The 17087-nt window shown below is 36.5% G+C and overlaps 1 protein-coding gene across 17 annotated transcripts in view; it reads left to right on the forward strand.

Annotated features, from left to right (window-relative positions):
• The window catches only part of BAZ2B (bromodomain adjacent to zinc finger domain 2B), a 421537-nt gene that overhangs the window by 152533 nt on the left and 251917 nt on the right, over window positions 1-17087 (forward strand). For all 17 annotated transcript variants that reach the window (XR_003514169.1, XM_027559699.1, XM_027559752.1 and 14 more), the window contains one exon: window positions 15748-15790. The gene's annotated coding sequence lies outside the window, so the exon portion shown is untranslated. The remainder of the gene's footprint in view (window positions 1-15747; window positions 15791-17087) is intronic.

The raw sequence follows: 17087 nt of genomic DNA on the forward strand, positions 1-17087 counted from the left end.
AAAAGACACTTGCTCCTTGGAAGAAAAGCTATGACAAACCTAAACACATTAAAAAGTAGAGACATCACTTTGCCGACAAAGGTCCATAAAGTCAAAGTCATCTATGGTTTTTCCATTAGTCATGTATGGATGTGAGAGTTGGACCATAAAGAAGGCTGAGGGCCAAAGAATTGATGCTTTTGAACTGTGGTGTTGGAGAAGACTCTTGAGAGTCCCTTGACCTGCAAGGAAATCATTCCTAAAGGAAATCAGTCTTGAGTATTCATTAGAAGGACTGATGCTGCATTGAAGCTTCTATACTTTGGCCACCTGATGTGAAGAACTGACTCATTGGAAAAGACCCTAATGCTAGGAAAGATTGAAGGCAGGAGGAGAAGGGGACGACGAGGATGAGATGGTTGAATGGCATCACGACTCAATGGACATGAATTTGAACAAGCTCCAGGAGATGGTGAAGGACAAGGAAGCCTGCTGTGCTGTAGTCCATGGGATCACAAAGAGTCGGACATGATTGAGTGACTGAACAACAGCAACAAAAATATTCAAGTGATGATCTTAGCAACTTTGCATAATCTTGTCCTCTTCTTCTAGCAAATTCAGTGTTTGCTTAAAATTCCAGCTCCTAAGATTCACAATCAGGTAACTCAAAAGTGTTGTTTTCACCATCCTTTTTATTATGCATTCTAACTGGTGACTGAATCTGGTTAACTAGTTTAATGGTCAGTAAGATACTTATTCCTTCCTATTCATAATGCTGTCCTCAGTGCTCAGTCATGTCTGACTCTTTGTGACTTCACAGAGTAGCCCACCAGACTCCTCTGTCCTTGGAAGTTTCAGACAAGAATACTGGGGTGGGTTGCCATTTTCTACTCCAGAGGATCTTCCTGACCCAGGGATCAAACCTGAGTCTCCTGAATTGGCAGATGAATTATTTACCGCTATGCCACCTGGGAAGCCCTTTCTGTTCCTAGAACTTTAAAGAACAATGTTACCTACTCAGAACAGAGTTATATAGGGTTGGCATGTTCTTGAATGTTGCTGGATAAATCAAACTAACATTGCCTTTTTTTTTTTTTACATTTTTCTTTTATTTTTATTTTTATTTTATTTTTAAACTTTACAAATTGTATTAGTTTTGCCAAATATCAAAATGAATCCACCACAGGTATACATGTGTTCCCCATCCTGAACCCTCCTCCCTCCTCCCTCCCCATACCATCCCTCTGGGTCGTCCCAGTGCACTAGCCCCAAGCATCCAGTATCGTGCATCGAACCTGGACTGGCAACTCGTTTCATACATGATATTATATATGTTTCAATGCCATTCTCCCAAATCTTCCCACCCTCTCCCTCTGCCACAGAGTCCATAAGACTGTTCTATACATCAGTGTCTCTTTTGCTGTCTCGTACACAGGGTTATTGTTAGCATCTTTCTAAATTCCATATATATGCGTTATTAACATTGCCTTTAAAGCTCCAGGACAGCTTTTATTTTTTTAAGCTTTTAAGTCTGCATAAGAACTCAGTGAACATGGAAGTTTTATGTGCTTTTACTTTTCAAACTCTATTTTGTTACTTTCTTTTGAACTCTTGCAAACTGTTTTATGCTAAGTATGCTAAGTCACTTCAGTCGTGTCCGACTCTGTGCGACCCCATAGACAGCAGCCCACCAGGCTTCCCCATCCCTGGGATTCTCCAGGCAAGAACAGTGGAGTGGGTTGCCATTTCCTTCTCCAATGCATGAAAGTGAAAAGTGAAAGTGAAGTTGTTCAGTCATGTCCGACCCTCAGCGACCCCATGGACTGCAGCCTTCCAGGCTCCTCCATCTATGGGATTTTCCAGGCAAGAGTACTGGAGTGGGGTGCCATTGCCTTCTCTGTGCAAACTATTTTAATATCCACCTTATTTTCTGATTGTTTAACAGTTGCCAGGTTTTATGAATGTTAAAACAATATGCTTCCTTATGGATATCAACTGTTCATTAACTACATAGTAGTACATTTGATGTTGAGGAGGAAGAGAATTTGCAAGCAGTTAAAGGACTTAGTTTTGACATTGATGTATGTTATACAGTAGATCCTTACAATATCAAGATGTGTTTTCTGCTACCAAGTGTTAATAGTTTTAATCTGCAATCTTCATTTTCACAAATTATATTCTTTTATGTTTTGTCACTCATTTTAAAAACTGATAACAGTTCACAATCTTTAAAATTTCATTATGAACACAACAGTGTTCATAGTGTGAACTCCACAACAGAGATGATAAAGAAACCAATTAAAGACTGGGCAAAAGATTTTAACGTTTCTCTAAAGAATGTATACAATGGCAGTAGGCACTTGAAAAGGTGTACAACATCAGGAAATGCAAATCAAAACACAATGAGATAATACTTCATATCTACTAAGAGAACTATAAAAAGACTAAAACAATGAAAGATAAGTGTTGGCGAGGTTGGAGTGTATGGAAGTCTCATATACTGTTTGTGGGAATGTAAAATGGTGCAGCTACTTTGGAAAATAGTTTTTCAATTTGTAAGTTAAACAGAGAGCTACCATATGACCAACTTATATTTCTAGGTATACATCTAAGAGAACTGAAAATTTATATCCACATGAAAACTTGTACATGAATATTCATAGTGTTATTTATAATAGCCCCAAGGTGGAAACAACCAAAATGTTTATTAACTGATGAATGGATAAATAAAGTGTGCATATAATGGGATATTATTCAGCCATACAAGGTAATGAAGTACTGACATAAGTCACAATATGGATGAGCTGTGAAAACATCATGCTAAATGAAAGAAGACAGACGGGAAACGTCACACATTATATGATTCCACTTGTATGAGATGTCCAGAATGGGCAAATTCATAGAGACAGATAATAATAGATTAGTGGTTACCAGAGGCTGGGAGGGAGAGTGGAGAAGAAAATGGGTGATGACTACTTCATTGGTATGGTGTCTTTTATTCAAGAATTAAATAATGGTGATGGGTGTACAACATTGTACTAAATGTTGTACTCAGGAATATACTAAAACCTGAATTTTATAGTTTAAAATGGCAAATTTTGTTGTTACATAAATTTTATCTGTCCAAAAAATTCATTGTGGTTTCTAAAATTTTAATATTTGGGAAAAGAAAAACATGAAGAATACCACTCTGTATAGTTCATCTCTTATTAAACTTATGTGTAACATAGTTGAACCATATTGCTTTAGGTGCATAAATGCTCTTCTAGTATGATGCCAAAGGCCAGTCTCTGAGGGAAGTAAAAAGAAACTGCCCTTCAGGGACTTCTCTGGTGGTACAGTAGATAGGGATCCACCTGCCTATGCAGGGGACCTGGGTTTGATTCTTGGTCTGAAATGATTCCACATGCTGCAGAGCAACTAAAATCTATGTGCCACAACAAGTGTGAGCCCACAGTCGAGTCAGCGACATGTAGCTACTAAACCCCTGTGCCACAACTATGGAAGCCCATGTACCCTGGAGTTCTCACACCACAAATTCTGAGCCCAACTGCCGAGAGCCTGTGCTCTGCAACAAGAGAAGGCACCACAATGAGAAGCCCACACACCACAGTGAAGAGTAGACCCTGCTCTTCACTGCAACTAGAGAAAGCTAGCACTCAGCAACGAAGACCCAGCACAACCAAAAGTAAATAAATGCATAAATAATTTTAAAAAAGAAATAGTCTTTGAAAACTCATTATTTTGCTTATTGCTGGAATATTTTTGACTGCTCAATAGAATGACTTTCCTCAGGTCACAGTTAAAAAAAGAGCTGTGCTTTCTTTAAGATAATTTCTTTTCACTTTATGAGTACTGTGAATAATATATACATACAAACAAAAGTTGTTTATGACAGTCATTTTATCTTTGCATTGGTTACCGGGGGAGTGAAAGACATATGTTTGGTCCTTCAGTAACAGAGAGTACAGGGCTTTATGGCTTGCAGTTTTGAAACTGACCTTTTGGCCCAGTCTTACTTTTCTCATTCTCAAGTTCTTATTTTTATTATGGATATTATGTACCTAATTAGTATATTACTTCATATTTTAGACTAGGTCACAATATGAAAATATACAGAGATAAAGGATGCTGTGATTAGAAGGAAGAAAGCCTGAAATGCAAATGTGTTTGAGCAACTTATCTACATTAATTTACGCTAATATATAATTAGTAATTGTCTTTATAACTTTCAAATTAACTTTTTTAAGGAGGCAAGGGAAAATGGACAAACTCCAGGAGATGGTGGGGGACAGGAAGACGGGGCATGCTGCTGTCCATGGGTCGTGAAGAGTCGAACATAGCTTGGTGACTGAACAAAAACAACAATTAATAGGCAGAAAGAATGGGACTTTGGAAATGATAAACATTTGTATAATTGATTGATAATATGAGGTGCTTTCAGTTTTGAATAGAGTGATAAGTAATGAATAGAGTGGTGCTGGAAATCCAAAAATGGAGATGGGTCAATACAGAGGAGGGAAAAGGGAAAGTATAGTGGAGATATTTTTTGAAATTGCTGGCTTTACTTTTTGTTTATTATTGATCCTACTTAAGCCTCAGTGTGCATAATCAAATAGCTGTGTATGGCATTATCTCTATCCTGTGCAGCCGCACATGTTTAGTTTAGAAGGACATTGCTGTCACATCATAAAATGTGTCAACATTGCTTTCATATTTTTAACCTTACAGCCTCTATTACAAATAATATTGCTTCCAAAGAAGTTTTAATTTAATTATATGTAGTGTCTTCCCCTGTGATTTTAATATAGTTGCCATAGAATTATTAAATTAGTTCATATGTCTTTGCATTTCCAGCAGCATGGTCAGATTTATACATTTACTAGGTGCTTAGTAATCATTGATTTTGCTTTTGTAATTTTCCCTATCAGCATTTTATACTTCCCTAAATCCTTCTCATCAGCATATCGACTTACTGTAGTATTCCTCTATTTTAATACAAAACCTTTCAAGATCCCACATCCCCCTCAAGCGACAGTGCTGTTTCTCTACAATTTTTAGTAGCAAAACTCCTTCAAAGTGTTGTTCATACATGCTGCATCCTCATATATCATATGCAATACATGCTCATTGCACTTTCTATCACTACCACCATCACCAAACTTTTTCCTACCCTAGTGTTCTCCATCTCATCCATGTTGTTACTATTAAATGCTTTTAAGTGGCTTTTTTCCCCCATCAAGTACATAGCAATAATTGCATCTGAGCCTTATACCTCTCTTTCATCTGTGTACCTCAAAAAATTTTATAAGCACAATTAAGTAAAAGTTACAACATCCCTATGAAGTTGATAATTATGGTATGGCAAACTGAAGTACTAAGAGATTGCCTAAATTATCTTATGTATGTATGCCAAAATCCTAAAAGTAGACCAGGGTAATGTAACATTTTGTTGACACCATTAAACCATATTTCTTTTTAATGATGAAATCATTTTAAGAGTTCTCAGAAAAAATGAAATAGTAGTAATGGTTACTTAATATCCCTAAGTATTCATAGCGACGTTCTCTTAATAGAGAAGAGTAAAATGTATGTTATCTGAAATTTATTTATTTATTAGTGATGGCAACTTTGGTGGTTTGTATCTAATATTTTTTTTGATTGTTGTTAAATTGCTTAATTGGTGCACTATAGCCTTAATTGGAATTGGATATTTAAAGGTTTGGAATGGAATAATTCATTTAAGTCTTTTAGCTATAGTACATGAAACCTTTATAGAGCTATGTTTGTGTTTTTCTTGCCTGCTGGCTTGCTCAAGTGAGGTGGTTTTTTCCAAGGCAATTTTATCACTGGAAAATTTTGATTTGGCATTTGTTGACAAGACTAAGACGGATTCTAATTTTGATAAAAACTAAAATTTCCCCATAATTTTAAATAATGTATTTTACTTTAGTTAATAGTAATCCTTCAAAAACTTTACCTCTCTGTTGCTAAAATTTGAGTTGAATTCCCTAAGAAAAAGAACTTAGAGAAATAAAAATAGAGCCAAAACAGCATATGCTGCTGCTGCTGCTAAGTCACTTCAGTCGTGTCCGACTCTGTGCGACCCCATGGACTGCAGCCTACCAGGCTCCTCTGTCCATGCGATTTTCCAGGCAAGAGTTCTGGAGTGGGGTGTCATCGCCTTCTCCAAAAACAGCATATAATTTTTCTTAAATGAAGCCCTTCATTATATTACTTCACCCAAGTGACTAGTTCATTTTTGGATATTGTGTATATACTAGCCTCAAAAATATTTCAACACCTGTTGACAGTGACAGTGACTTTCTTCCTCTACTGGGTGCCCATTTATGGCCCTAAAGCAGAAACCCATGAACTAGGGAGTAAAGATTTTGAGAAGTACTAATTAGTGTTGAAACAATAGGGTGGTAAACTTTAGAAAAAGATCCAGCTTTATATATGCTTAAAAAAATTCACCAAATCTAATAGCCAATTGAACTTTGTTTCATGGATTTTATTATCAGCAAGTTTATGAAGTTGCTATTTGAGCTCTGCTGCTGCTGCTGCTGCTGCTAAGTCGCTTCAGTCGTGTCCAACTCTATGCGACTCCATAGACGGCAGCCCACCAGGCTCCCCCGTCTTCTGGAGTGTGTTGCCATTTCCATCTCCAGTATTTGAGCACTAGCTAAACTTTATTGTAATAAGGCTTATGCTGTTTAAAAATTTTGTGAGTTAACCTATGAGAATTATACGTTTTAGAGAATTCTCAGTCACACAGAACATTAAGGACAAGTGTTGCACGTGAAGGATAGGATATATTTTGAAGGAGTGACAGCTTTTGTAGTAAGGATAGTAAAATTATTTCTTTTATTTTAGTAATTAATGGAAGTTAATTATTTTTTTGATCACACCATGCAGCATACAAGATCTTAGTTCCTTGACAAGGGATTGAACCCAGGCCCCCTACATTAGGAGCATAGAATCTTAACCACTGGGCAGCCAAGGAAGCTCCATAAATGTAATTTTATTTCATAAGAAATGTAAAATCATTGATAATACAAGAAGTGCTTTTTAATTTGATTTATTTTATATTTATTTTTATTGAAGCATCGTTGATGTATAATATTGTGATAGTTTCTGGTATACAGCAAAGTATCCATATATATTCTTTTTCAGATTGTCTTCCTTTATAGATTATTACAAGATATTGAATATAGTGCCCTGTGTTATATGGCAGGACCTTGTTATTTGTCTGTTTTATGTATAGTAGTGTGTATCTGTTAATCCCAAATTCCTAAAATATCCATGTCCCATCTTTCCCAATCCCCTGGAATAGGAAATGGCAACCCACTCAAGTATTCTTTCCTGGAGAATTCCAAGGATAGAGGAACCTGGAAGGCTACTGTCCATAGGGTCACAAAGAGTTGGACACAACTGAAACGACTTAGCACATTGCACACAGCACAACCATAAGTTTGTTTTGAGTCTATTTCTGTTCCATAAATTCATTTGCATCATTTTTTTTTTAGATTCAACATAGAAGTGATATGATATATTATTTGTCTTTCTCTGTCTGTCTCATTTCACTTACTGTGATAATCTCTAGGTCCATCCATGTTGCTGCAAACGGCATTATTTCTTTCTTTTTATGGCTGAGTAATATTTCATTGTGTGTGTGTGTACCACAACTTTATCTATTCATCTGTCCATTAGGTTGCTAATATGTCTTGATCATTGTAAATAATGCTGCTATGAACGTGGGGGTACTGTACCTTTTCAAAGTATGGTTTTCTCCAAGAAGTGCTTTTTAAAATGCCATCTGCTCATGTTTGATTTTACCTAAAGTAGTATTTGTTTAGCTGAAGAGAGAAGTAGTATGGGAAAGAGTGACAAAAAGTTAGAACCGTGGTGAATCATCTCTTTAAAACCTTAAAGAGATGTACAACATACTTTGTTTTTGCTTTTGGTTTTCTTTAATAATTAAAGCAGAGGGGAAGCTCACTTTGTTTTAGGTTTTGATATGACAAAGTTTGGTGGAAAATGAGAAACTGGGACTTCCCTGGTGGTCCAGTGGCTATGGCTCCATGCTCCCAATTCGGGGGCCTGGTTTTGATCCCTGGTAGGGGAGCTGGATCCCACATGCCACAGGTAGGAGTTCGTGAGGCTCAACTAAGACCTGGCACAGCCAAATAAATAAAAATTCAAAATTATTAAAATGAGAACTCTCATTGGCTGTATTTCCAGACTTTGCTCTTGGGAGGCTATAGTGTTATCACTTTTGAACTTCCTGGTATCTTCAGATAGTGGGCTTCTGGTTATTTCTAACAGCAGGTATTGAATTACAGTCATCCCTTGGTGTCTAGGAGGGACTGGATTAATGTACATGGATTAATGTGCAGTGGCAGAAATCATTGGAACCCCGGCCTTCACAGCTTCTCTGAACATTAAGGGAAGATGGACATCTAATATTTTACTGAATATCCTGTTTACACTTACAGGTGAAACTGAGGACAGAAAGCATTCACTGAATTTGTTGTTGTTACTGCTTAGTCACTAAGTCATGTCTGACTCTTTTTTGACCCCATGGTGATGGACTGAAGCTCAGCAAGCTCCTCTGTCCATGGGATTTTCTAGGCAAGAATAGTGGAATGAATTGCCACTTCCTTCTGCAGGGCATCTTCCCACCCCAGGGACTGAACCTACATTCCAGGCAGATTCTTTCCCACTGGAACAACCAATAGGAAAGCCTATTCAGTGAATATTATGCTCCAAAACACTGCTTGAAATTGGTCCTATCTGTTCAAGCTGGTTTCTTTCTTTCCTTTCTCTGCCTTTGGTATCTTCCCCCCACTACATCAGGAAAACAACTTTTAGCCAGACACCACCATAGTCACTGTTTGTACAGATCAGGAAATGATTTCTACCACTTCAGAGCTTTGTTGCTTTTCAAGTATTAAGTTGATTGGTGTTTTCATAATTTGACAAAACTACTTGACAAAACTTCTATTCATGTTATATAAAATCTTCTATTTATATGTCCACTCTAGATTAGACAGCAGACTTCTTTCATGCATACCATATTACGTGGGTCTTTTTGTTAAAGCTTGCTCATATTTTTTTCTTAAAACATAATAAGACAGGGAAAATAATTGTTGTCAAAAGAAGTTCCCAGGATCAGGACTATTAAAATTATTAATAAAATGAATTTCTTTTTTTCTAAATTTGGTTGAAGTTTTAGTCATAACAGTGCATGAATAAATGAAGTAAACCACTTCTACCCAGCTGATTTAGATTTAAATTTAAAGAGATTTAAAACTCAGCTCCCCAAAACCCAAGACTATTTCCTCTTACAGGCAATATGATTCATCAAGAATTCTACAATAAAATAGACCTTCTTTTCCACTCAACATAAACTTGAAAGTTATTTGAAGATAATTTGCCTCCAAATTTGGAGCAGTGTGCCTGAATGGAACATATCCTATCCAACATGGTTGAGGGTTATGTCTGAAAAAAGAAAAAGAAAGAAATAAATTTTCAAATATTTTAGAAGGATCATTTACACTTTGATCTTAGTATAGTTTCAGAAATGCCTAGTTGTGCTGTTTAATATGATAGTAGCTACATGTCAATATTTAAATTTAAATTAATATTTAAAAGTCACTAACCATATCACGAGTACTCAGGCACATTTGGCTATGGGCTAGGTATTGGACAGTGCAGATATTAAACTTTTTCATTTTGCATTGTTTCATTGGACAGCTTCGTATAGAATAGAGTTGTCCCATGATATCAGTGGGGAACTGATTCCAGGACTTGTTATGGATATCATAATCCATGGAGGCTCAAGTCCCTTATATAAAGTGGCATAGTACACTCAGGTCTCCCTTATCTGTAGGATGTGGAGACCACATCCCATGGATATTGATACTGTGTTCCACTAGTGGTAGATCACATTTTTACCAGTTTTCTCAGATTATAGATCTCTGTTATTTACAATATCATTTCCCTCCAAAGTATTGCTTATCAAAGTATGTGATTTTTTTCCTACCAAATAATTTCCCCAAGTAATAGAAAAGAACAATAATGCACAGGATTTGAAAGAGCTAGATGATGATAGAAGTGTGTTTAGATTGTTATAAAGTTTGTTATTAACCTTAGAAACATATGCCAAATTCTGCACAGTTGTGATCCTCTAAAAAATGAATGACAGACACAGACTTTCCACGCTACAATCCAAGTTTACAACACTGAAATGGCCTACAAGTAGCCTATGGTTTATGAGATTACTTTTCATTTATATATTTTAGAGGTAATTTTTATTATATAACTACACCTTGCATAGAATACAGAGAAAACATTAAATTGATTTATAAATGAATGATTAAATATTTTAATGACTAATACTTTAAATGAAGGCGCTAGTAGTAAAGATGGACTTCTGGTGGCTAGATGGTAAAGTCTCTGCCTGCACTGCAGGAGACCCGAATTCAATCCCTGAGTTGGGAAGATCCCCTAGAAAAAGAAATGGCAACTCACTACAGTATTTTTGCTTGGAGAATTCCATGGACAGAGGAGCTTGGTGGTCTACAGTCCAGGGAGTCACAGAGTTGGACACGATTGAGCAACTAACACAGTTGCAAAGAACCCACCTGTCAATGCCGGAGACATAAGAGACATAGGTTTGATCCTTGGGTCAGAAAGATCCCCTGGAGGAGGGCATGGCAACCCACTCCAATATTCTTGCCTTGCAGAATCCCTTGGACAGAGAACCCTGGTGGGCTACAGTCCATGGGGTCGCCCAGAGTTGGACATAACAGAAGCGACAGCACGCACGCGCACGCAGCATATACTTCTGTGTTCAGATTGAATAGGATGAGAAAATGTCAGATTTTTAAATTCATTTATTCCTTTGAATTTTTTCATTAAGTTCAGTTGCTCAGTCCTGTCCGACTCTTTGCGACCCCATGAATTTCAGCACACCAGGCCTCCCTGTCTATCACCAACTCCTGGAGTTCACTGAGACTCACGTCCATCAAGTCAGAGATGCCATCCAGCCATCTCATCCTCCGCCGTCCCCTTCTCCTTCTGCCCCCAATCCCTCCCAGCATCAAAGTCTTTTCCAATGAGTCAACTCTTCGCATGAGGTGGCCAAAGTACTGGAGTTTCAATTTTAGCATCATTTCTTCCAAAGAACACCCAGGACTGATCTCCTTTAGAATAGACTGGTTGGATCTCCTTGCAGTCCAAGGGACTCTCAAGAGTCTTCTCCAACACCACAGTTCAAAAGCATCGTTCTTCGGCGCTCAGCTTTCTTCACAGTCCAACTCTCACATCCATACACGACCACTGGAAAAACCATAGCCTTGACTAGACGGACCTTTGTTGGCAAAGTAATGTCTCTGCTTTTGAATATGCTATCTAGGTTGGTCATAACTTTCCTTCCAAGGAGTAAGCGTCTTTTAATTTCATGGCTGCAGTCACCATCTGCAGTGATTTTGGAGCCCTGCAAAAAATAAAGTCTGATACTGTTTCCACTGTTTCCCCATCCTCTTCCCATGAAGTGATGGGACCATGATCTTCGTTTTCTGAATGTTGAGCTTTAAGCCAACTTTTTCACTCTTCTCTTTCACTTTCGTCAAGAGGCTTTTTAGTTCCTCTACACTTTCTGCCGTAAGGGTTAGTTGCTGCTGCTGCTGCTAAGTCACTTCAGTCGTGTCTGACCCTTAGCGACCCCATGGACTGCAGCCTACCAGGCTCCTCCGTCCATGGGATTTTCCAGGCAAGAGTATTGGAGTGGGGTGTCATTGCCTTCTCCATAAGGGTTACTTAGGTATGGATAAATATCCTAACTTTGTGTATATTGAAACTTAATGTAGGGTTATCAAGTGAAGGTAAAGCTAAAATTAGTTACAGAAGGAAAGACTTTTTCCATTTGGGGGCAGAGAAAGAAGAAAAATAGTTTCATCCTAATTAATGGAAACATTTGATTGTAACTTAAGATTCTTTTCCCACACTTTAACATTATTAGGTGTTTTCTGAGGGTAAATATAGTTGAGATTTTCTCTGTGTGTATTTACTAAAATGGTGGCTTGTAGGGGAAAAGTACATAACCAATACATTAGTTGAATTATGTTTTCATAAAATGTATTACCACTTTTTTATAATATGTCTAATTTGAATATATTTCCTAGTGTTAAGATGATTTTTTAAAAATTACCTTTTCCTTGATTATAAAAGCCACCAGGGTTTTTATTAGAAGCTTTGTCTGGCTTTATCCTTTAGTGTCGTTTTAATTTCAAATGTTTTTTCCTCATGTATTTGCAAATACCTGGTAAGTTATGTGTAAAAATTGCTACCATGATGAAAGAATGTCTCTGCTAGGTTTTTATACTTTGAGGATTAGGACTTTAAATCAAGTAGCATTTTACACCATAGATTTAGTCTTAATTATCTTGTTTTTTTCCAAAAAAATAAAATGAAACATTTATCTTTTTATTCAACTACTTATATTATTTGAATGTAACTATTTAAAAATATTTAATATCTTTTTTCATTTAAGAGTTTTGTATAAAGTATAATTGGTTCTTTCATAAGACTTTTTGTATTGACTCTTTACCATCGCAAGCTTGTTTTTTTGGTATTGATTGAAGTTGAGAGCATAAAGGAGTTCCCTGAAGGCAGGTTTTTGGATTCAGAGAGTAAAGTAATCCATCTATATGCTTCTGATCTGATTTGATATGGTGGGAGCATGGGTAGTTCAGAGAGAATTAATTTCCTGTCTTATATTCTCTTATCCATCCATGCATAATTTAAAACTAACATGTTCTCCACCTTGATAATCTTTCCTCTTTTGCCTTCAGTGTATTTTTCATTTCTCTATTTCTTGAACTTAAAAAATAACAAAACACAAGACATTTTCACCTCTCTTGCTTCCCAGGAACCTTACTTATGCATGCTTAGTTGCTCAGTCATGTCCAACTCTTTGCAACCCCATGGACTGCAGCCCACCAGGCTCCTCTGTCCATGGAGATTCTCAGGCAAGAATACTGGAGTGGATTGCCATGCCCTTCCCAACCCAGGGATTGAACCCAGGTCTCGAACCCAGGTCTCTTGCTCTGCAGGCAGATTCTTTACCATCTCAGCCACCAGGGAAGCCCAAGAATACTGGTGGGTAGCCTATCCCTTCTCCAGGAGATCTTCCTGATCCAGGAATCAAACAGAGTCTCCTGCATTGTAGGTGGATTCTTTACCAGATGAGCTACCAGGAAGCTCAAACCCTATTTGTAGGTATTCCCCAAATTCTGCTTAATGGTCTGTCTTTACTTTATATTCATTTCCTTGGTGAACTCACCCACTCTCTTGGCTTGAGTTGTACTTTTTTATATGACTCTTTTTATTTTTTTTACAGTATAAGATTTATTTATTTTTTTAAATTTTTTAGTTTTTTTTAAATTTTATTTTATTTTTAAACTTTACAAATTGTATTAGTTTTGCCAAATATCAAAATGAATCCATCACAGGTATACATGTGTTCCCCATCCTGAACCCTCCTCCCTCCTCCCTCCCCATACCATCCCTCTGGGTCGTCCCAGTGCACCAGCCCCAAGCATCCAGTATCGTGCATCAAACCTGGACTGGTGACTCGTTCCATATATGATATTATACGTATTTCAATGCCATTCTCCCAAATCATCCCACCCTCTCCCTCTCCCACAGAGTCCAAAAGACTGTTCTATACATCAGTGTCTCTTTTGCTGTCTCGTATACAGGGTTATTGTTACCATCTTTCTAAATTCCATATATATGCGTTAGTATACTCTATTGGTGTTTTTCTTTCTGGCTTACTTCACTCTGTATAATAGGCTCCAGTTTCTATTCTATGTCACAATTTCTACCTGTTGTTGAGAAATGTCTCCATTTGAATAGCCTTTGGTAACATTGGGTTTATTTATTGTCCAACATGAAAGTCACTCTACTCTACCACTGCAGGTTTCTTTCATTGTATCCCCGATAATCTTTCATTCTCTGATGTCCTTGTTCCTGTACTTAGTTTAGCGTGAAGTCCTCTTATTTCTCCATGCAAGATGTTGCTTGGGTTTCCCATTCTGTCTGTACTCATCTTCACTGTCCAGACTGTCATTATATCACACCTGTAACTCATTGTACTCACTTTCCCACCACTCCCTGCTTTGTCCACTTTTTTTTTTTTTTGAACTTCCCAAATTCTCCCTGCAGTGATTTTTAAAAATGCATATGAAAGTTGTTATGGCATATTTTTCTTAAATAGAAATTGTAAGCATTTTTATTTATATGTCCCTCTGGGCATAGTGCTAGATGCAGTAAGAAATCAATAAGTAATTGTTCAGTCATTCATTCAGCAGCTCTTTCTTGAGTAGTTGTTGGGTTCCAGCTATTACACTAGTGCTCCAGTGATCTTCTCTTACAGAGCTAGCAGCTGAAAAACAGTCTCTGGTGGTAAGAGAAGGCTTCTCTGAGGAACTGACATTTTTATCACACTGAATGAAGTAAGAAAGCCAGTCCTGTAAAGATACAGGGAACAATTGCTCCAGGCTGAGAGAACAGCAAATGTCAAGGCTCTGAAGAGGGACAGGTTTGGTATATTTTGGGAATATCAAAAAGGTCATGGTGACTGGGACATAGTAAGGAGAGAGTGACAGAAGCTGTAGTCAGGAAGCCAGGTGACAGAGAGACTAATAGGCCATGGTAGGTATTACAGATTATATGCTAATTGATGGAAAAGCCATTGGACAGTTTTGAGTAAGGGAGTGATGTGAGCTGATACATTTGTCGCTGAGTTAAGGACAGTAGACTAGAATCGTGATATAGGAGAGCAATATCTTGAACTAGTGAGGTAAACAGCAGTAACAAGGACAGAATGGGGAAGAATGGTTGGCAGGATGGATTGGGTGGGAGGTTTGGATAAAAAGAGGAACCAAGGGAAACTCAGTTCTGTGTGCCTGGGCAAGTCATGCATCCTCTCCAACGTCTGTTTTCCTGAGTGTATAATGAGAAATACCTCTTTCCCACTTTGAAGGAATTCTTATGAGAGAATGAAATAATAATGAAAGCTAATTATGAATCTTAAAACACCATTAATGTTGTATTACTTTTAAACACTAAACGTTTAAAAGCTCACCTTAAATTGCTTCCTTGGTAGCTCAGCTGGTAAAGAATCCGCTTGCAGTACTGGAGAGGCCAGTTCAATTCCTGGATCAGGAAGACTCCTGGAGAAGGGATAGGCTATCAATTCCAGTATTCTTAAGCTTCCCTGGTAACTTATCTGGTAAATAATCTGCCTGCAATGTAGAGTTTCTCCTGTTGATTGATAATAAGGAGTAGATCATGTTTTGGGCATAGACTGAGCAGCTGATTTAATCATAGAAAAAAAAGGATACCTATCTGTCATTTGTTTTATAGTATATTTAAGACTGATTGTCTTCTTAGTAAATATTTGAAAACAAATAAAACTAACCTGAGTGACCTATTGTTTATTTACTAATATGTTTACTCTGGAGTGTTGTTGATTATAAATGAAACATAATTTGCCATGCAATAAGAAATAATGACCTATAGATAAACTCTAGGTGTTTTATGCTTATTTGTGTCATGCCAATTGTACTTTTCCTGATAATTTTAGAATACCTTATGGCATCATGACAGACAAATATTCTAAACAAAGTTTTTAGTTTTTGAAACTACTTACTCAAGTATGATTCAGCTGAATGTATTTCTGTTTTCCTATTACAGGTTTCTCAACAGTGATGTCACAAGATTGACCACATTGATCACAGTAAGACTAAAATGATAATTAAGCTTTTAAAGATGTTTTGTTTTCTCTGAGAATGAGAATTAAGTTAGAAAATATTTATAATTTTTAATTGTTACTCTTTCTTTCTACAGCCAATTGAATATTAACATTTAATGATTCATATCTCACACTGTATAGTTTATTTAAATAGTTCTTTAAATGATTTTAAACACTTTAAATGAAAATTATCCTTAATTTATAACTGAAATTATATGCCCAATTATATATACATATTTCAGTGTGAATCATAATTACAACCTGAATCATCATTTTTAGTTTTGTTTTTATAAAATATGGTACAAAATATTTGAGGTGACTCCACATTAGGAAAAAGATTATAACAATAAAATTACTTGGGACTGCAATCACATATTACGAAGGACTGTGAAAACAGCATTCTTGAAAGGATTCTTAGACTTCTTTTTTAAAATTTTCATTGATGTATAAAGAGTCTTCCAAATATGGAGAGTTGTTCAAAAGGATAGTTTTCTTAAGAAATGGATACTTTTCCTCTTTAATTTTAAAATGTCAATTTCTACTGTGTATAAGGAAATATGCTATATAAAGAAAAACTTTAAGGTTTTGATCTATATTATTAGAAAATTCTAACTAGTAAAATCTGAATTGCAGTAATGAAATTTTACAGCATTTTTGAAAATGCCTTTTAAATAACAGGAAAAAATTGAGTATATTATTTATTCAGTGAGTCTGCTTCTTTAATCCTATTTTAACTGTTCATTAGAAGAAGTAATTATCAGAAATGTTAATCTGTATATATATAATCTTTATGTTTTAACATTTTTTTTGAAAACTGGTTCATTTGTTACATTTAACATTTTTCAGAGTCCAGAAAGGGCTTTTATTGTATTTTTAAAGGCTTTATCATCATCGTTGAGTCTACAGATTTTTATGGCATGTTCATTCATTTTCCTAAGGGAGCATTTTAAATATCTCTGATTTGCAGCTCTTTGCTTGTTTGTTTTTTCTTAATCAGAACTTTATGGCCCTAACTAATGGTTTACAGCAAAATATTAACATATTTCTGTAGCATCCTTCTGTTTTGCATCTAGTGTTTTACAATCAGGAAGTTAAAATTAACATCGTATGAAAAAGGTATTTTTTTTAATTAAAAAATGCTGACCCTCAGTACATTTTTAGAGTAATATTAAGAGAACATTTATTTATTTATTTATTTTTTATTTTTTTGCTGCCCTCCCACCGACTCGGTGCTCCCAGGCTCCGGGTCCGGGATTCTGGGACGCGGGGTTCGTCGGGGCGC

Source organism: Bos indicus x Bos taurus, chromosome 2 (assembly GCF_003369695.1).
Source record: "Bos indicus x Bos taurus breed Angus x Brahman F1 hybrid chromosome 2, Bos_hybrid_MaternalHap_v2.0, whole genome shotgun sequence".
Classification (NCBI taxonomy): domain Eukaryota; kingdom Metazoa; phylum Chordata; class Mammalia; order Artiodactyla; family Bovidae; genus Bos; species Bos indicus x Bos taurus.